The 22,484-nt window shown below is 34.5% G+C and overlaps 1 protein-coding gene across 3 annotated transcripts in view; it reads left to right on the forward strand.

Annotated features, from left to right (window-relative positions):
- Window positions 1-22,484, forward strand: part of pxb (putative Hedgehog signaling attenuator pxb) — a 442,089-nt gene that overhangs the window by 147,017 nt on the left and 272,588 nt on the right. For all 3 annotated transcript variants that reach the window (XM_088266356.1, XM_088266355.1, XM_088266357.1), the window contains one exon: window positions 1,493-1,548. The gene's annotated coding sequence lies outside the window, so the exon portion shown is untranslated. The remainder of the gene's footprint in view (window positions 1-1,492; window positions 1,549-22,484) is intronic.

Genomic DNA, 22,484 nt, shown 5'->3' on the forward strand with positions numbered 1-22,484 from the left:
ATATACATATATATATATATATATATATATATATATATATATATATATATATATATATATATATATATATATATATATATATATATATATATATATATATATATATATATATATATATATATATATATATATATATATATATATATATATGTGTGTGACTTATGTATGTAATATGTTTAAAAAAAAAAAAAAATTAAATAATTCTTGTAGATCCCTAAACATATTCCGTCTACATATCCGTCAAACTCTCAAATATATGGCTACTGACTATTAAGCAATATAATATTACATTAAGCATCGGTACAATCTCCTCCAATTCACCTTTATTTGCCACAGCATGTAAATCGATCACTTAAATCAGCCAATAACTAGTCAAAATCCCTATAGATACTAGGACACAAAATGCCAAACCCTCTTCTAGTGAAACGAAAAGTCTGTTGACGATAGTCAAAAGACCGGCTTCTCCTGAGGAGTTTTACGTGGTTTCCTCCCAGAAATGAGCAAGTGATGAGAAGTCCCTGATTGGCCCACAATATATTATCCCTACTATTCTCAACACAGATTAAAATGAAATATATTTTTTAAGTTAGAAGAAACTAAAATCCACTCAATGATAAGCAAGGTGAATAATAATTAAGGATAATAGTGAAGGCAACTCCCATTTTAAAAATCCCTATAGATATCTGCACTTGACATATCGCTCACTCCTTTCAAGAAAGTCATAAATCAAAAATCGTTAATTTTCAGTTGTACATGTTTTCGGAATGCCCAGAAAATGTACTATATCCCAGCAAAAGAGGAATATTTTTAACTTAATATTTACCCGCTACAGGGCAGAAAGTGATGTTTTTGCATTTTGAAGAAAAGGTATTGTTTGATTATTTTTTTAAATATACTAAATATTTTTCAAATGGAGAAAAAACCTTCAGGTTTTGTCTAAAAAGATCTGTTGCACAGTAAAAAGTTTAATAAGTGGCTTGATATTTATTTTTAAACATTGTATTATATTTTTAAACTTTAAAAACGTTATCCTGAAAAATCAAGTTTTTTTGATTTATGACGTTCTTGAAAGGAGTGAGCGATATCAGTAAAAATATGAAATAAGGCGGTTACTGACGATGAAGCAGTATTATATCATATTTATCTTTATTTATGTTTTTCTTTTTAGAAAGTAATTTCATTTAAAGAAACACCATTCGTTCCGTCGGCCATATTTAATCGGCATCACCTACAGGACCTCGATACAACACACGCACGCATTGCCACACACACACTCCTTTACAAATACCCTACAAAGGCACCCATACACGCAGGTACCAGTTTCCATAAGAATAATAATATAGCCTCTCATATTAAGCCATTATGTGGGGTTCGAGCGTGTGTGTGCCTATTCATACTCGGGTTAATATTTGTGTGAGTTAAACAGGTTGTTACATTAGTAATTGACATCTCAATGTGGTTATGTTATTCAAATTTATCCCTTTTGTTTCAGATCTCAGTGAAATGACGCGGAGAAAAAATCTCCCGACACCTGAAGTGTAAAACTCGGTAAGTCCACATTTAAATATTTGAAAAATCAAGTACATTTAATGTAATTTTAAAATATATATCTAATGATTGTGATGCATAAAGTTTAAACAGGATCAAAAATCAAACGTCTTTCATTTTAATCAATGTGGTAGTCGTGTTAAACGTATTGCCGAGCTTCGCCATTGGGCGCGATCGAGTAATGGTTCATTTTTCCTACACGACAATACGGTAAGGCAGTAAGGCGCCCAAATAAAGTGACAAAGATATATGCAATAAAAATTGATCATTAAATATGTTTTAAATGTTCAAGCAAAAAAAGTTGAGTGTTTTATAAAGAGAAATATTTTTATTTTTATTGTTTTTAAAATATTTAAAAAATATATTTTAATTTCATATTTTTTCTTAAGCTTAAGTGCCTTGCAAGTAAAATTTGGTATCCAACCGTGGTAACTTACCACTAACTCAAGTAAAATGGTGAATATTACAAAGTGTATAAACCTAGCCTTAAACCAGTCAATGACGTGTCGTCAGCCCTATAAATTCTATGACTTCCATATTCTTCATAATCCTTGTAGAAATATTAGTAAAAAACCTTTTAAAAAATCAGCAAATCAAGTATTTATGAACAAAAATTTGGATTCATCATTGTGCATTAATTCCAGCAGAATGAAATGCTGAAAATGTATTTGAATTTTTTAAAAATACGCTTTCAAGTTTTATAGACATTCCATATATCATATCGACATGATGCTAACTCACAATATTATTAAATATCGATTTGACTAAAAAAAGGTTCCTACCTGTATACAATGAGATCTGTTCGCCATTAGATTAACTGAAAACCTGCAAAAAAAAACTATTTAATTCCCATCAATTTAACTACTCGTTAAACTTGACTACGCATTCAACAAACTAGCCTGGAGCAAAAGGGTTGTTATGTCGACGCATGATTAACTATCAACCCATGGAAAATGGAGAAATTTTGTAAAGAGTAACGGATAGTTTAAAAATATTTAAATTCTGATTAAAACGCGACGCGTGTGGGTATCCTCTCATATCTCTTTATAATTTGAAATACATAATTTGCATATGTAATGAGGCCGATAAAAAAAGTGTCTCCCGTCCGCAGATTTTCAATAGCTTGACGTGGTGAAACCACGTTTCTCCTCTAGCCTGGCAAAAATAATCAATTATCAATCGTTTAATTTAATTAGTCTTAGAAAAAAAAAAAAAATCTGTGCGCTCAAATATTTTTTTGTGGCTCCGACCTTTTATAATTTACCTGTCGTAAAACTAAAATGTATTTAAAAGGTTTGAATCATAAAAAAAACTGTCGCCAACCCGCTGGCCTGTAAAGGGATTATTTGCCGGCGGTTTTTATGATTATAGTAAAATCATTTGTTTACGATATAGCGCAAATAAAATTATTGCTAATTGATGTCTAGACGTTGAAAATTTTGGGGGTGGATACAAGCGCACCGTCAGCCAATGAAAAATGGTTTCGAGGGCGTGATCTTCAAGAAGAGAAACTGAATATAACGGGAAGAAATCAGTGGGATCGATCTCTTGGAAGCCGGCAGTTGGTCGGAATAGTCTCTTGGAAGCCAACAGTTGGAAGGATCAGTTGGGAGGAATCAGTCGTAAAAGGAAAGACCGACCAGTCGGACTGGTCGGAATAATCACTTGGAAGTCGGGGACTTAGAAGCCAGCACTTGGAAGTCACTCTCTTGGAAGCCAACAATTGGAAGGATCAGTTGGAGGGAGTAAGTCGTAAGAGGAGATCGACCAGTCGGACGGCTGGTCAGTCAGAAGACGCAGAGAAGAAGAAGAGTTGGAAGGAGCATTCGGGAAATCAGTGGGATCGAGGAGTTGTAAGCAGCAGTCGGGAGAGATCAGGGGGATCGAGCAGTCGGGAGAAATCAGACGAAGAAGCATACCTACACCAGGTTTTAAGACTTAAGTGCGGAGAAGAGCGGGAGCTCTACGCAGGGAGAGAGAAGATAGAAAAAAGGGATTTACTCATCCGGAGTATCAAAAGCAGACCCACGCCGGGTCATAAGCCTCAAATTAAGAGCTGAAGCTCTACTAGGAGAAGAAGAAGATAAGAAGCAAGAATCATCGCACGGCGCCCCGTCATAAGAAGAACCTCATCCCAGCATCCAACGGCGCAGCTTTTTCACAAAGGATCACGGCCACCTCATCATCACGGCGCATCTTTTCCACCAAAGGTTAGAATAAGTTTAATTTAAGATAGGGTTAATTAATTTTAAGCTAATTTAAGATAGCAATTTAAGATTAGTTTAAGTTAAAGTCACTTTCGTATAATTTTTATATTTTTAATTAAATCAATTTAAGTATATTTTTTGTGCTGAATTTTCTTTCATCTCCCTACCCTTCCATCAATATTCCCAAGGTATATCAGCTTGAAAAGGTGGGCGACGTCAATTGGCGCCCAAAACGTGTCGGCCATCGAAATATTGTAAATTTCGAGGTTCGCGACCCTGAGAAAACTTACAAAAAAATTTATATGTATAGGAATACATATTTTTTTTTTATTGACAGTCCCATTTTAAGCTGATTACCTTGAGAAAGGGGTAGGAGATTGTAGAAGATAAAGAAAGTAAATATTTACACATTTTATGCATATGTTTTTTTTGTCAAATTAATTTTAAATGCACATTTACATATATTTTTTTGCTCTCTCTTGTTTTAATACAATACAGGTGTGGTGTTAGGTAATTCGATTTTTTTTTATTGATCGATTAACGTGACCGTAAACAAACAAAAATATGCCTCTAACTAGAAACGGCACGTTGCGTGAGCAAGGGGAGAACGAAGAGAGAGAAATAGATGCTTGGGAAAATGAGATAAAGAAAGATCTCCGGATACATTTATTAGGAATAGGATTTAAAGTCCAAATGCAAATCGGAACGCAAGGAACATTTTTGGTAGACAGAGGAAATAAATCTGTATACGACTTACGCGTAGCGCCGGGAGTTACTGAACCACCCGAATCTAGGGATAATTAGTTTAAATATTATATTTACCCACCAGTATAACCATGTACGAACAGAAGTAGTAAATAAGTTAGGAAATAGACAAATATTAATAATTTAATTGAAGATTGATTTTTTTGCCATTACAAGGCGGGGTGGATTGACGTGGTGAAACCACGTTTCTCCTCTAGCCTGGCAAAAATAATCAATTATCAATCGTTTAATTTAATTAGTCTTAGAAAAAAAAAAAAAATCTGTGCGCTCAAATATTTTTTTGTGGCTCCGACCTTTTATAATTTACCTGTCGTAAAACTAAAATGTATTTAAAAGGTTTGAATCATAAAAAAAACTGTCGCCAACCCGCTGGCCTGTAAAGGGATTATTTGCCGGCGGTTTTTATGATTATAGTAAAATCATTTGTTTACGATATAGCGCAAATAAAATTATTGCTAATTGATGTCTAGACGTTGAAAATTTTGGGGGTGGATACAAGCGCACCGTCAGCCAATGAAAAATGGTTTCGAGGGCGTGATCTTCAAGAAGAGAAACTGAATATAACGGGAAGAAATCAGTGGGATCGATCTCTTGGAAGCCGGCAGTTGGTCGGAATAGTCTCTTGGAAGCCAACAGTTGGAAGGATCAGTTGGGAGGAATCAGTCGTAAAAGGAAAGACCGACCAGTCGGACTGGTCGGAATAATCACTTGGAAGTCGGGGACTTAGAAGCCAGCACTTGGAAGTCACTCTCTTGGAAGCCAACAATTGGAAGGATCAGTTGGAGGGAGTAAGTCGTAAGAGGAGATCGACCAGTCGGACGGCTGGTCAGTCAGAAGACGCAGAGAAGAAGAAGAGTTGGAAGGAGCATTCGGGAAATCAGTGGGATCGAGGAGTTGTAAGCAGCAGTCGGGAGAGATCAGGGGGATCGAGCAGTCGGGAGAAATCAGACGAAGAAGCATACCTACACCAGGTTTTAAGACTTAAGTGCGGAGAAGAGCGGGAGCTCTACGCAGGGAGAGAGAAGATAGAAAAAAGGGATTTACTCATCCGGAGTATCAAAAGCAGACCCACGCCGGGTCATAAGCCTCAAATTAAGAGCTGAAGCTCTACTAGGAGAAGAAGAAGATAAGAAGCAAGAATCATCGCACGGCGCCCCGTCATAAGAAGAACCTCATCCCAGCATCCAACGGCGCAGCTTTTTCACAAAGGATCACGGCCACCTCATCATCACGGCGCATCTTTTCCACCAAAGGTTAGAATAAGTTTAATTTAAGATAGGGTTAATTAATTTTAAGCTAATTTAAGATAGCAATTTAAGATTAGTTTAAGTTAAAGTCACTTTCGTATAATTTTTATATTTTTAATTAAATCAATTTAAGTATATTTTTTGTGCTGAATTTTCTTTCATCTCCCTACCCTTCCATCAATATTCCCAAGGTATATCAGCTTGAAAAGGTGGGCGACGTCAAGCTTTTTAAATGGACGATTCTCGACCATTTGAATAAATGATTTTTCAAACGGCTATATTTTATTTGAAAACGATACCTTAAGTGGAGTTTTTTTAAAGGCTTTTTTTTTCAGGCGAGGCGTAATAATATTTAATAAAATACGTGCTTAAAAAGTCTTCCTTTTTTAAAAAAACCTGCCGACATTCAATCTTACACAGAATACGAAAATCTTTTACGAATTTTTAAATTAATTTTATTAATTGGAAAAATTCAGAAGTATCAAGATAACTAAGATTGTTGAGGTATATATATATATATATATATATATATATATATATATATATATATATATATATATATATCCGATATCTTCAAATGAGAACTATAATATATTGAAGACTGAATAAAAAATGTATCGAAACACGTGTCACAATTGATTTTGAGGAAGAGTAGTAGTTACCGCCGACATGTGAAACGTATAAGTGAGGAAAGAACGGTTAAAAATTTTTATTGCGAATGTAGTTTAAAAAGAAGCAGAGGAAGACCGAGGAAAACTTGGCACAATCAGGTACCTATGTCAAATACTTGGAAACGGCCGGGTCAGGAGTCGTAATAATTGTCGGGTATGTATGTGGAGATCCATGAATGTAGAAGAGGCGAAGAACGTTTGCAAAGACAGAATGGTGTAGCGTTCGATTCTCTCTGCCTACCCCTTCAGGGAAGCGGCGTGATGGTTAGTTAGTTAGTGGTAGTCACCAAGTAAAACTAAAATAAAAAATTGTTAAATATTACCACAAAGTGACTGCCGAATCAATTAAAGGGCATGAGTAAAAAGATTGAACTTAATTTATTTACTTTTTTCACTTGTAACTTAACTGAACTGCTCATACTGCAATACCGAGATCAGTCACTTTTGTCGCAACTTCTACATAAAGATTTCGATAGAATACAGTAAGAGAACAGATTTGCATTTAAATGATATATTGTGCAATATTGGAAATGTAACTTTTTGGTGTGGACCTCCACAATTCAACTACAGGCAATATCTGGCTTGTTACCAATAAAAGGAAGTACCACTACAATACATAGAAAAACACCACTACCAAACATAATACCATGGGCAGGTGGTACCTACCCAAGCTAGTACCTAACTAATTTCACATCGCCCTCTCATTGGCCCGGAGGTGGAAACCAAAATCAACACCTATCATTATACGCGCATGGTGTAACATGTATCCCGCAGGTGACCACATGCTCCGACCTTATGGTACACTACTTAAAAAAAAAACTAATAAATTACACGCTACGGACGGCGCCTAATAATGGTCATAAAAAAATGCGCTTTTTCTTTGGTCTGTTTTGCTATTTTGTATACTATAGAATATTGCGAGGTAATTTTTTTTTTTTTTTTTTCGATTTCCTTCTGTTATTGATCCGGTTTATCACTCATTAGACAAGCAATGAGATCTTTTTTGTATTTGAAGATTGATGCCTGTTATTTGAAGTATAATAATAATAAAGTAATAATCTTGGATCGGGCGCCTATATAGATATGGATTATGATATAAAAATGATAATGATAATGATGAATAATTTAAAAATATTTTTAAAAAAACGTCGTCAATCGTCTGAGTCTGAAAGGGGGAAAGTGGAGACGCCGTATAATTGCGCCTTCTCGGTCTTCTTGGGCTGGAGCATGGATAAGATGTTGAGCAGGACGCCTCCCTGAGCGATGATAATGCTAGAAAGCAGCTTGTTGAGCTCTTGTCATAGTGGATATTCAACTCCAGATGGCGGTATTGGTAGATAGTGGGTATTTACCAAGAAAAACTTATATTAAAAAGGAGAAAATAGAAACTTGTTTTGTTCTTCGAAACAGTTAGAGTATACAAAAAACATAGATAGGTACCTTGATTGTCAGGTAATGTATCCAAAATTTAACAAGGTTATTGGATTGAATTCTTCATTCATTTAAATACATGCAATGATGTATATTGTGACGCATTTCGTCTTATCAAGACTTTATCAAACATTACCAAACATGATCAAGGGTTTGATAACGTCTTGAAAAGACGAAACACGTTAAATATACATCATTGTATATATATTTAAATGAAAGTAGAATTCAATCCAATACATCAAATGAAATTCTACTAATTGTCTGCAGTTACAATAAATAAAACATAGGTAGTTACATCATTGAGACAAAAGTACCTACGAACAAACTATCCCCATTTTCGATATTTTTATTTTTTTGTCATAGACCCTTCGGTGATAGCTTACTGTTGTACAATTTTAATGTAATTCGAGTTTCGAAGTGGTTACAAAAAAATATATTATAATATCTTATCGCGCTGATGTAGGTAATATGCTAAAATAATAAATTCATGGCATTTAAATGACATGATTAACCTAGAGATAAATTTAATAAACAACTTTTAAAAAAACATTTTTTTGTCATGTTTCTTAAATTGCGTTGCAATGGCTACCCTCTCTATAATAGCTCTCTTGTTTTACCATTAAGTGGGCATTCAAATTGGGCGCCATCTTGGTCCCACGTGACTCCGATTTTCATGTACACAGCGTCATGAATACGATTACAGAATCGTGATCGTGCCCACATCCAGTGCCCAGACATTTTTTTTCATGCGCTGACCTTCGAAATAATGACCGCGGTGCGTTGTGTATGTCTCCCCATCGTGTTTAGCGGTGCGAATCCGCCGGGCACGCCCTCTTTCTGCCCAAACTCGAGTTTCCTTTTGGCGGTAGGAACTTGGCTGCATCCAACGTCTTCATTATGTGTTTACGAACCACGGAACATCCGAAATGGACTAATTATGCTGAGAATAGGTGCTCTAATTGCCGAGGAATGCCCAAATTACGCACGGCTTCACCGAATCATCCTAAAACGCTGAGTAACTTGAGAAATATTTATTTATTTTAAAACATATTACATACATAAGTCATATATCGCTCACTCCTTTCAAGAACGTCGTAAATAAAAAATCGTCAATTTTCAGTTTTCGGAATGCCCAGAAAATGTACTATATCCCAGCAAAAGCGGCATATTTTTAACTTAATATTTACCATTTTTAATAAATGTTTTACTTAGTAAATACCACTATTTCTTAAAATCTACTGCGACACGTTTTTGATGCATTCCGCATTAGTTTGAAAATGATGCGGAATGCATCGAAACACGTGTCACAATAGATTTAAAGAAATAGTGGTATTTACTAAGTAAAACATTAATTAAAAATGGATAGATTTTACCACAAAGTGACTGCCGAATCAATTAATGAAATTAATATTTACTCGCTACAGGGCAGAAAGTGTAGTTTTTGCATTTTGAAGAAAAGGTACTGTTTAATTATTTTTTTAAATATACTAAATATTTTTCGAATGGAGAAAAAACCTTCAGATTTTACCTAAAAAGTTCTGTTGCACTGTAAAAAGTGCAATAAGTGGCTTGGTATTTATTTTTAATACATTTTATTTTATTCTTAAACTTTGAAAACGATCTCCTGAAAAATCTTTTTTTTATATAAATGACGTTGTTGAAAGGAGTGAAAGATATGTCAGGCAGCTGGTTAATTTGGGTATAAGCAATATATCGCAAGGACCTTACTACAAAATTAGTTGTATTTATTGGCTCCATGTGTATCTTATTATGTCCTCGTGTATTATAATGATGAATTCCTCCGTTACAAATCGGTTTGGTGCTGCTGTGAATCGTTTTAAACATTATTTGAGGCATTGTATTAGGAATAGGTGCTCTAATTGCCGAGGAATGCCCAAATTACGCGTCGTTTCCCCGAATTTTCATAAAACGCTGAGTAACCTGAGTTATATAACAAATTGCATCCTTTTGTCGTGTATTACTTCTCATATTTATAGGCTCGACTAATAAAACTGAATTATTAAGCAATTTCTTTGTTCCACGAAGCCGAATAATGAACGTGTTTAGTCTTCACAGACCAACTGATAAAGCAAATTGAAACAATGAATAGCACAAAATGTCAGACTTCCGTGTGACCAAAACTTTTCCCCTTTTTCTACTACTACTACTGATACACCATCACGCCGTTTCAATACAGAGTTAGGAAGAGAGGATGGAACGCCACACCCTTCTGTCCTGATATACACTCCTAACCTCCCTCAAATCTATACATCTAGTCATACATGCATTCCAGTTAGGTAGGCTTGCCATAATAATGAGGCTAATGAAGCTCTAAACCGGGACAGCTAGGAAAAAAAAACAAATTGAATGCGAAAAGTTTACTAACGTCATTAATCATCACGCTGCTTCCCGCAGAGGTAGGCAAAGAGGTTAGAACTCCACACCACTCTGTCTTTGCAAACTTTCTTCGCCTTTTCCATATTCATGCATCTCCTCATACTCGTACATACCCGCCGATTGTATCGACTCCTGACCCGGCCGCTTTCAAGTATTTGACATACCTGATTGTGCCTAGTTTTCCTAGGTCTGCTTCTGGTTCTACTTACCCGGCAAGCGGCAAAATGGATAGTCAGTAATTTAATCTTATAATCCGATTCACTCCAAAAAAATACATAAGTTTTGCAATGATTATTCTTTATTGAAAAATCTAAGTCACGATTTAAAAAAAATAATAATAATAAAAAAACTATATAGATTTTCCACATTTATTTTATTTGACCAACAACCGGGTTTCATCGTCACCAGTCTGATGATGTCGGTTACGACGAAACCCGGTTGCTGGTCAAATACAAATAATGTGGAAAAAACTACATCGTTTTTATTTTATTCTATAAAATGTAACACCACCATGAAATGTCAGTACAAAACTTAAATCAAATAATGATAAAATATTTTCAATCATATTATTTTATATTTGAAGCACTAACTTCGTGATTTTTCCATTTTATAATTAAAATGTAACTTGGTTTTAAAATCACTATAAATAATACTATCAATCAGTCTTGATAAAGAAGCGGTTAGCTTCGAAACCGGTAGACATTATAATTAAGTAATAATAAAATATTTACAGTGATTTTAAAACAAAGTTACATTTTAATTATAATATTATCAATCTATTGACAGGGAAATCTTTTTAGAAACATCTCGAAGCCCTTTATCAAACTCGAGTGAAGGGTTGAGCATCCTTCAGTGATTTTTTTCTGTCGTTTAAAGGACAAGTAGGTACCCCCGTTTACATGTAAAAGGAGCGTTTAGAGATCCTTTCACGAGTCTTGCCGCAAATCACTTGGTGCCGGCAGTCTTCTTCCATTAATTGTAGCGCCAGGACTCGTTATGTCCTCATTAAGGGGAGAAGAAACCCTTAAATTGATCTGACTGCATCTCTAAAGATATCCCGGATGCTAACTCAGGATATCCAAAATGAATGTTCAAGTACTATCTCTACCCTCTGATTGCAAACAGCTATATATGGTATCAAACGTTTTGGTCAATATCACTAGTCTGTTTTTGGTTGATTGGAAGATATTGCTTTTTAGCAATAAGCCCGCCAATGTACTTATTTATTTTCTGTACATGAAGTTTAAACGAAAAAAATCTTTTTTGACATTCTCTCAATATTTGAGATACAATGCTTCAAATGCTGTTTGCAATGACTGACAGAAACACCAAGCCGATTTTTAATAGAGAAATTAATCATTACAATACACAAGGATATAATAAAATAAAATACATGTAGAGCTGATAAACACAAGTAAATTTGGAGAAAAGTCCTTGCAATACATTGCCTATACCAAAATTAACCAGCTGTTTGACATATTTTATATAAAATAAAACCCAGTCAGGGATTCAAAATGAATGAACTGAAAAAATATTTTATGGAAAGATATTTGTCTTAGTGATTAGTTATTTTTTATTTACCTATTTATTGTACCTTTTATTATTTTATATTTTATACTTTACCATTTATATATATGAATATAAGACATGATTAAATTATAAATAACAACACTTGTTTTTTACCACTTAGTTCCTAGTATTATATTTTTGACGACTAGTTTCGGTAGCTTATATTCAAAGTTTATATTTAAACCTGTAGATGAAAGCATGTATAACTTCCGAAAACAGTCGTTAAAAAATATCATACTCAAGTGGTAAAAATAAACTCTATTCTTTCTAATGATAAGGAAACACTTGTTTTTATACCACTTGAGTATTTTTCTATTTCTTCTCATTATCAATCAGAAAATATATCACGGTAGGTAGTAGAATTGAACTAATAATGTGAGAAAATAGTATAAAATGACGTAGTCTACTGGGAAGTACTTCGAAAAGCTAACAACAAGAGCTTTTTTGTAATGAAAGAACTTGGTTTAAGCACGACCGAAGGAAAAAAGAGTGATCAGTTGCTTCCTGTTCCTAATCAATAAGACACGCTGGACTAAATTCTACCTGGCTTAAAATGCTAACGTATTTAACATGTTCAAATGGTGTGATTTGGTCATTTGTAATGAAAAATGTATCTAAAATAATTAATTGATTTCACCAATCTGGTGTAGTCTTGAATTTTGTACCTTACGTAGCATTGTTTAATTTCACTTTTAATTTTTACTTATAATTTTCATTTTCATTTTTCTTATTTCATTGCTTTTAATTGTTATTACCCTTTTTTTACAACCAAATTTCTATTCTGTATATATATATGTGTTTAACCTGCACGGCTGTCCAAACTCAAAACACAGTAAGGGACATTTTTTTGTAGTACGTTTTTTTTTGTATTTTTGAGTAGATTCTACTTAATCCAAAAATACAAAAGCCGTGCACCTTTATGTAAGCTTGTTGTGTTCTCATCTAATTGATGAAAAACATTCAAACAATTTGTATTGCACTGTATTTCGTTTATTGTAATATGTTTTTCATTGCTTGTGAACCATAAATAAATAAAATTAAATAAAAGTAATCACAATCAAAGTTAAGTTTTAACATTAAAAAACATAATACATATTGGAGTCCAAAATCGCATTGTTTTGCAGGAATAAAACATTAAATAAACTTCCACTGCAATTAAAAGTCTTTGGCATATTAAATAATTCATAAAATTATCTCACATGCGTAAATAAAGGTCTATTTTTTTTACAGCACAAAGATGAAGAGGAATATGGAAGTCTGGGCATTTAAAGGGCTTACGAGTGTCATAGCCTTGGCTAAATGATTACTTTAAACATGTGTAACATTCACCAATTCTACCCATGATTAATAACTACACTTCTGAAAATTTTGAAAATTCTAGATATATTGATCAAATTCATGAAGCGTTCCTCGAGCTTGTGTATATAATTCAGGATTAGGACCTTGCGTACAAATGAAAAGAGTCTCTGCTTAATAAAAGCTTTCCTCATTCCAACATAGAAGGCTGTTGTGAACTCGCACATGCTGTGTTAATATGGAATAATCGGATGTATAAAGATATGACTGAATGTGAAAGAGGCGAAGAATATTTGCAAAGACAGATGAGTATGTCATTCTATTCTCTCTGCCTACCTTTACAGCGGCGTGACGGTTTGTTAGTTCTATGCATAATTCCTATTAATAATAAAAGATTGGATGATATATTTTTAAGTTTACCTATTAAATAGGTACACTTGAAAATAGAAGCTGAAACTAACATCAAAACAGGGCCTATTTTGATGAATGGATCAGTTTGTGGCTTAGTGATACAATTTTGGCTGATCCGAAGAGTATTTTAGATTAATCGTCACTTAAAATATTATCTATGACAGATTATATTATGATGTGTAGGGTTTAGGGCAGGTATCTATTGGGCGTGTCTATGGTTAAACCCTAAATCCCCGTCGGATGATTTAGCACCTTTTATTATCTTGTTAAAATGCGGTGAACCGCGGCTATCCGCTGCCGAATAATACGGCTTCACGCAAATTGTAAAACACTTTGTTTGTGTAAAATGGTCGTATCAAGCATTGTTGGGCATCGGGTTTTTTGTTGCTTGTAACCTATACGCTCCGGTGAAGAGAATCCACCGTGGACAAAGGAGTCCTCCTTCTCGTTTGGCGGTTTTTTGTAGACGTTTGATGTCTCAATCCTCTTCTGACGATAAATCATACCACTTGGCCGTTCAAATTAACGTACATTCTCGATCGCCAAATTAAACGTCTCAAACGGCCCGGTACGACATCGCGCCACGCGTGTTTTCAATCATAAAACTACAACAAAGGTAATTAAAATATTTATTTACGACACGCAAGAGAAAGTTTTGCCTCGGTCGCTAAATTAAGCGCAAACTGGTTTCGAAATATTTGACATTTGTCTGCTATTTTCCCGCGCCGTCGGTAACGCGGAGATCTGCGATGCCGACCGACAGTTAATGAGAATACGGAACCGGTATATAGGTATAATGAAGTAGATCGGTGCGCCAATTTCAGAGATATGCACACATATCGTTCGTTGATCATTACAGCCGAACGCTGAATCGTTAAATGGGACATTGGATGTGTAGACTACATGAACCGAGTTCTTAAGGTATGCTAATGAAGCGGGGTCACCGAGAGCAAGCCGTAATCCGAACTCGAACAACAGACTTTTAATGAATTACGGAATGGTTAATGGCGTGCCAGGGAAATAATGCCCGATGCGATCAATTTTATTAGCTCAATAGCAATAAGGTATCCTGAACAGCTGCATGAGATATTCGCTTTGTCACTGACATTGGTCAAAATTTAAAAAGTTTAATTTCAGTATAATCGTTTAATGAAATAAGACAAGTTTTTCCCAGTACCAATTGTGTCTTTTCAATAATCTCCCATCGTGATTTTCAATTTGTAAGGTGCCTTATGCCCCATTTGATGCGCAGATAACAAGAAAAAATGTACAGCGTCAACGTTTTGTGCTCTCTAAAATTCCATTTCAACGAAGAGTTCTCACAATTTTAATATGTATATCAACGTAGGTAGAGTGTAGGATAAGTCTTAGTATTTACAGGGCTTCCGACCTATTGTTGGCTGGTTTATGTAATTACATTTTTTTTTATAAACCGTTGACCAAATTGGGTAACTATTAATGGTCAACAATTACTACCATCCTGCATTCTACCCATGATTGAAAACCACGTTTTCTAAGTCATATTCTGTTATATATGTTATAGCAATTCTTATAGCTTCTTCTATAATTATATATTTTAGCAACATCCAAAATGAGAGACTCGCACATTTAAGCTAATTGAAAAAATATACAAATATATCATCAAAAATAATTTGATGGTGCCATGCACCTACCTACCTTAAAAGAATACTGCAAAATATTGAAAGAAGAAGACTATAAAAAACATCAAAGAAATGAGAGAGAAAAACATTTTAAAGTTAACTTCTTCAAAACCTTATCCGCACCCCAGTGGTGCATAGGGCACTGCATCATATAAACGCAATGTTATCTTGATCGTTAACACATTAAGGAAAGGTGATAAGCCCTCCGCTTCAAGAACCAGTCCAGGGTAATATTGAATAAATATGAGAGTGAAAAAATCACTTATATTATTCAACCCCCCCTTGGGAATCGAACCCGGGACCTCCAGAACGGTAGCCCAGCATGCTGACCATTACACTACGGAGGCAGACGCAAAGTTAGGTATGAGTTATATTGTTTAAAATTAATTGGAGCATCTTGCATCTTTTTCATTCCTTTACAAGATGACAAAAAATAATGAGATAGTTGCGTGTTTCGGAATTAATAGGGTGTCTGGTCAGCCCGTCGCGAGCTGTCATAAAATTATCATAACATAACCTCAAAACGAAACCGTGGATCGGAACGAAAATTTGAATTTTCCTCATCGTTTTATATGGCAACACAGAGCGACTGACAACCTTCCATCGTTCAAATTTCAAATTCGCCGCGAGGAAGCGACACCCGCCCGGTCGGACGTCTCCGTCCAACGCGCTCATCCATCCCTCTCCCTCCCGTTCAAATGAGACACTCGTTAAGTCGGCCATTAAAGACAAGATTGCGACCATAAACCAAACATTCTTTAAATTAGCGATAATAAATCAATTAAGTAATTTATACGCATGCGCGGCAAAGGAATCTTCAATACTTGAAGGATTGCTCTGTGAAGGGGAACGAAAGTTGTCTATGGGAACCAGAAACCAAGAACAAAACTTTTTATTGCAACTTTTTTCATACAGTCGCACGTAAAAGATTGACACATCCCTTTTAACCACACAAATTTATTTATTTATTTTATACTTATGGCTTGTTATGGATTTGGACACACTTAAAATATTGTAAAACGTGTTTTAACTTTTTTTATAGATTATCTCACACTATATATAAATGCAGTGAAACAGTATAAATATGGTAGTGAAACATGGAGTTGGCAAAAGAAGGATGTAAGTAAACTGAATGCAGTCGAAATGCGATCTCTCAGAAGAATGTGCGACAAAACGATGTATGATAGATGTGCGAATAGTGAAATAAGGAAGGAATGTAAAGCTGAGACAAGCATTATCGATAAAGTTAAGAAAGGTGTGTTGAGATGGTTTGGACATGTAGAACGAATGAGTGAGGAAAGAACGGTAAAACAAATTTATGAGGCGAATGTAAGTGGAAAAAAGAGCAGAGGAAGACCGAGAAAAACATGGCACAATCACGTATGCCAAATACTTGAAAGTGGTCAGGTTAGGAGTCGTAACAATCGGCGGGTATGTATGAGGAGATGCATGTAAGTGGAAAGGCGAAGAATGTTTGCAAAGACAGAGTGGTGTGGCATTCTATTCTCTCCGCCTACCCCTACGGGGAAGCGGCGTGATGGTTAATTAGTTTTTTATAAATGTTGGTGGAAACGCATTCCATATAATCGGGCCACAACAGCTAAAACACAATTGCCAAATTTAGTCCGCTTTTGCGGGCTAGTATTATCATACCCCTGTCCGCCTCCGTAGTGTAATGGTCAGCACGCTCGGCCACCTTACTGGAGCTCCCTGGTTCAATTCCCAGAGGGAGGGGATCAAATAAATATAAGTGATTTTTTCAATTAAATATTTATTTAATATTACCCTGGACAAGTACCTGAAGCGGAGGGCTTATCACCTTTCCTTCATGTGTTGATGATCAAGATAATACTGAGTTTATATGGTGCAGTGCCCTATGCACCATCGGGTGCGGATAAGGTTTTGATTAATGAATGACAAGTAAAAAAGTGAGATAAAATATTTAAGACTTAAAAATAATTATTCAGCTTGTACTTATGAAAAGATCCATGAATGTGGAAGAGGCTTTAAATATTTGCAATGACAGCGGGGTGTGGCGTTCTTTTCTATTTGCTCCATTCCACATCATTTTCAAACACCGTATATGAATTTAAGTTTTACTTAGTAAATACAACTATTATGAAATAGCGGTATTTACTAAGTAAAATTTAAATTGAAAATGGATAGATTTTACTACAAATTCACTGCCGAATCAAATAATGAAACCTTTTCATAATCTAAGTCTAAATTTAAGTTTGTTGAAGGTTGATGAGGGGTAAGCAGCTATTTCTAATTTTATTTTTTAAATTTATTAATCTTTCTTTTTGTGAATTTCTGTTCTTTTAAAATATTACAGTATATGACTCTTCGTGCTTCTATTTCTACGTTATTGGTGTTATATTTGTTAGATTTTAAGAAATAGTGGTATTTACCAAGCCAAACATAAATTAAAATTGGAATTTTTCTGTCTGAAACCTTGTTAGTATTGTAATACAGCAAGCATACTTATATATTTTTTCCTTTTAGATCCTTCTGAAAAACTATAAGCTATTCTTAGAAATGACACATTCTTTCCCATCCCATCTAATCCTTGTATCTTGTATCCCAGATATTTTATTCATCACAAGGATTTTTTTCTTCTTTCGCAAAATAAGCTTGCTTTCGTCATGTCAGCGGTAAAATCCAAAAGTTCAAAAGCTTGTGTAGGAGGTTTTGTGAAAGATCAAAATAGAATTCAACAGGACGACTCCGTCGTCCTTTGTATTATTTGCCATCCATAAATAAAACAAGTGACGACTGATTATACAACCTTACAGTATTGTAATATTTCATCGTATTTTTAATGGAAATATGAATTTTCTTAATTTATAATTACCTTATTTCTAATATTAATATTTATTTCCGCATATAAAACATGTCTGTTGATGACAGTCAAGAGTCCGCCTTCTCTTGAGTAGTTTTACGTGATTTCCTCCCAGCAATGAGCAAATGCTGAGATGTTCCTGATGGCCCACACTAGATTATTCCTCCTGTTCCCAACATTTTTTTTCAGTTAGAAGAAACAAAAATCCACTTAATGATTTATCAACCATGTACATAATAAGCAAGATAAATAATAAATGCTACTCCCATCTAAAAAAAGCCTTCTTTTGTATGAAACAAGGCAGTCCTACCAGTATGAAACAAAGGCCTATATAATAAATGCAATTCCCATCAAAATTATATTTTAAAAGTAGAAGTTATATGGACAGTCCAAGTGACATCTTTTTTATGGTCAATCAGTGAACAAAATGTCCACTAATGTCTTCATTTGACAATGCGAACCAGCATTGCATTTTTTGTGCCTCTTCCCGATACATTTGACAGTTTCACGGAGGGCGTCCTGAGGGTCCTTTGTGTGCAAATTAAGACATTAGCTATTCATTAGCACTTTTGTATCGGCAGTCAGTTTTGTTTTAGCCATTTTTCGTCCTCGCCAGAACTAATTCGTGGGGGTCTCGAATGAGACATTAACGAGTATCACGGTCCGCCTTCAAAGGGTTAAATATTAAATGAAACCTAACGAAGCGGTTTGGGACACCCTACCTTTGAAAGGTGGCAAGTCCGCAAAATGATAAAAAATATTTTTAAATAAATTACCTATTTTGGTCAACGAGTTGTTTGAAAACAAATAAATTTGTTTGACTAATTATATAATTTTTATACAGACAGAAATATTCCTGTCATATATTTGTAACAATGACGTAACAGTGTAATGCTACGTGTGTGTAGCATTACAAATTTAAAACATCAAGGGTTTTAACGTAATAAAAATATTTATAATTTAAATACTTTGTTTTACAATATAATTTGTAATATAGTACTTGCCAATAGCACTAATACTATATATGAATAAATAAATGAAAATAATATAATTATAAGTCGCCTTTAAAAAATGGTTTTTTAATTTTCTTTTGTTTTTGTTCTTTTAGAAGACGCATTGAAATAAACGTTTTTATAATATCGCTCACTCCTTTCAAGAACGTCATAAATAAAAATTTCAGGAGATCGTTTTTAAAGTTTAAAAATATAATACAATGCATTAAAAATAAATATCAAGCCATTTATTACTTTTTACTGTGAAACACATCAATTTAGGAAAAACCTAAATGTTTTTTCTCAATTCGAAAAATATTAAATTTATTTGAAAAAATTATTAAACAATACCTTTTCTTCAAAATGCAAAACAACACTTTCTTCCCTGTTGCGGGTAAATATTAAGTTATAAATATGCCGCTTTTGCTGGGATATAGTACATTTTTTGGGCATTCCGAAAACATACACAATTGAAAATTGATGAATTTTGATTTATGACGTTCTTGAAAGGAGTGAGCGATATATTTAAACTCTTTGTTTTACAATATAATTTTTAGTTAAGTACTTGTCATAGCACTAATACCATATACATATGAATAAATATATGAAAAATAATATAATTGGAAGCCGCATTAAATTTAATTTGCCGCGTGAATTTATTACCCGGATTAAGCAAAAATTAAGTTGCTACTTATCGAATACTGGGCCTTAAGAAAAAAATCAATTAGGTACGTCAAATTAAAAAATAAATAAGAAAAAAAAGTAAGTTGCGATTTATCTAATATTGTGCCCTAAAGGATTACACGGCTGTCCAAACTCAAAACACAGTAAGGGACATTTTTTGTGTAGTACGTTTTTTTTGCATTTTTGGACTAAGTAGAATCTACCTACTTAGTCCAAAAATGCAAAAAAAACGTACTACAAAAAAATGCCCCTTACGAGTTTTCGAGTTTGGACAGCCGTACTATCTATAATACGTTTATTAATTATTAGATCTGACGCAAAAGTTTACTTTCATTATGTTTCTTGGCCGCTTTATTGAAGTTTAACAAGTTTCTATTCCCACTGACCGCAAGACGTGACTACGATATACAGCTAGTCGGCTTCGGACTGTACCGGGTATAACAATACATAGGCACGCCGAGAAAAATAATAGAAGGCACAGAGGAAAAGGCCAGACCTTTGGTTTTGAAGGTCTTGATCACCCGCGGAGCATTATTCGCCCATAGATGTCTTAATACAACCAAGCCACGCGGTCCAGTTTATCAAAATATGTTTAAATTTAAATAATTTTTTTGTTCTGATCCACTCACATTTGTATTAACCAACTAGTTTCGGCAACAACCTGTTGCCCTCTTCAGAGTTTCATTTATTACATTACCGTAATTACAGTAATAAATGAAACCCTGAAGAGGGCAACAGATTGTTGCCGAAACTAGTTGGTTAATAAAAATGTGAGTGGATCAGAACACAAAGTATTTTTATTTCTCGAAATAATATATCAATATGATCCACAAAGTTAATGCTTTCAATATTCAAAACACTTTTTGTTTATAAATTACATTTACTTTATGAACATTAAATTTCAAAAATTGATTCGACAGTTACTTTGTGATATATCTGTTTTTAATCAAAGTTTTACTTGGTAAATTTGAATTAAATGGTATGTTTTACTTGGTAAAATACCACTATTTCCACCACTTTCATACGTTTCACACTACGTATTTCATACAGTGTGTGAAAATTACCAACAATAATTTTTGGTGTTTGGTTGGCTTCCTTCATGGTGTCTTATAATATGGCCATCCATTTGGATCGCTATTGTGATACTTTGTTCAATAAGTATCTAGACTCGTCAGTCCTGCTTAATACCTTGTTGTTTCCTACATGTTCCGACCAATGAATCCCCAACATGCGCCTGTAGCACCACATCTCTATCGCCTCCAGCCACCATCGTTCTGCCTGCCCGATAGTCCACGTTTCGCTTCAATATATCAGTATGCTCCAAACCAGAAATTCAATTAGGATTTTTCTTATATTAAATACATCATCAGAATTGTATCACATATCATAAAAAATTACCCTATCTTGACGGAAGTAATACGTTTGCATTTTTTTGACGTACACCGTACTTATAGTGGCCATTGTAATACTGTAACTCCATTGTGTACATTAGCATAGCTGTATAATCCAATAATAAACTCACCACATACGAAAATAAAACAGCGAAAAATTCACCCGCCTTTGAAAAAACTGACCCATTCCCCAAGGGTGTCGAAAGCTTTTAGTTATCTGATATTTTCTCCTAACTACATAAAAACAAAGCCATTTGTTTATTCAGTTTTTTTTCTTTCTGTTTCTGACAGCTTTTTTTTACCAAAAAAATAATAATAACGAAAATACATCTCTCTTTTTTGCTAGGTAATATTATATTACCCTAATGTAGGGAAGTGAAGCGTAGTACTGGCAAAGAAAGGATGTTAGTAGACAGAATGCAATTGAAATGCGTTCTCTCAGACAAATGTGCGGTAAAAGGATATTTGAAGGATTTTTGAACGGTGATATCGGTAGTGTAAAGGCAAAGGGGTATATCTGTCTCAGACCAAATTTTACAGGAGAGCAAAAACAAACTTGTGAAATTAAATAACTCATTTGTTTTATGTATTTTTAAATGAACATATCTCAATAAGTATTGCAACTACATATATAAATAAGTATTGCAACTACAGCTATCTCCCTTTGCCAGATTATGGAATACGCTATTTTAGACATTTTGTGGAACAAATTTAGAAAATTAAAAATTTGACAGATATACCCCTTTGCCATCACACTACCGATATAAGGAACGAATGCAAGGCGGAGAAAAGCATTATCGATAAAATTAAGAAAGGTGTGTTGGGTAAAACAAATTTATGAGATGAATAAGGTTGGTAATAGAAACAGAGGAAGACAGAGCAAAACTTGCCAAACGTAAAAGTGGTCAAGCCGGGAGTCTAAATAAAAATAATTATTTTTTTTTCTTACCACGAGCCCTCTCTGGCGACCATCCCGTCTGTATTTGGGGGCCATTTTCTTTAATTAGACTTGACAACTGTATCGCGCATCCCTTCGCCCTCCTCCACCTCCCTGCCCGTCCAGCGTCGCCGGCCAGATACCCACAACTTTTTTCACCGCGGCATATGGATGAGGCCTCGTAATGAGTACACTCATACCTGCCCGCTCAGCGCTTCTCAAACTTCACCTCTCATTATTGGAACCTAACCGAAAATAAATTATTATTTGTTGACATCCTCAACATAGGTGAAGAAAAATATGGAAGCCTGGGCATTCACGGAGCTTATGACCGTCATAGGCTGGTTATGTGATCACTTTACTTACGTTAACATTCACTAATTCTACCCAAGATTGACAATCACATTACTTAAATTCTATTAAAAAGCTTCTTCA

The sequence above is a fragment of the Brachycentrus maculatus genome, unplaced genomic scaffold (genome assembly GCF_059751285.1).
Source record: "Brachycentrus maculatus isolate JH-2025_06_01 unplaced genomic scaffold, ASM5975128v1 h1tg000266l, whole genome shotgun sequence".
Lineage (NCBI taxonomy): Eukaryota > Metazoa > Arthropoda > Insecta > Trichoptera > Brachycentridae > Brachycentrus > Brachycentrus maculatus.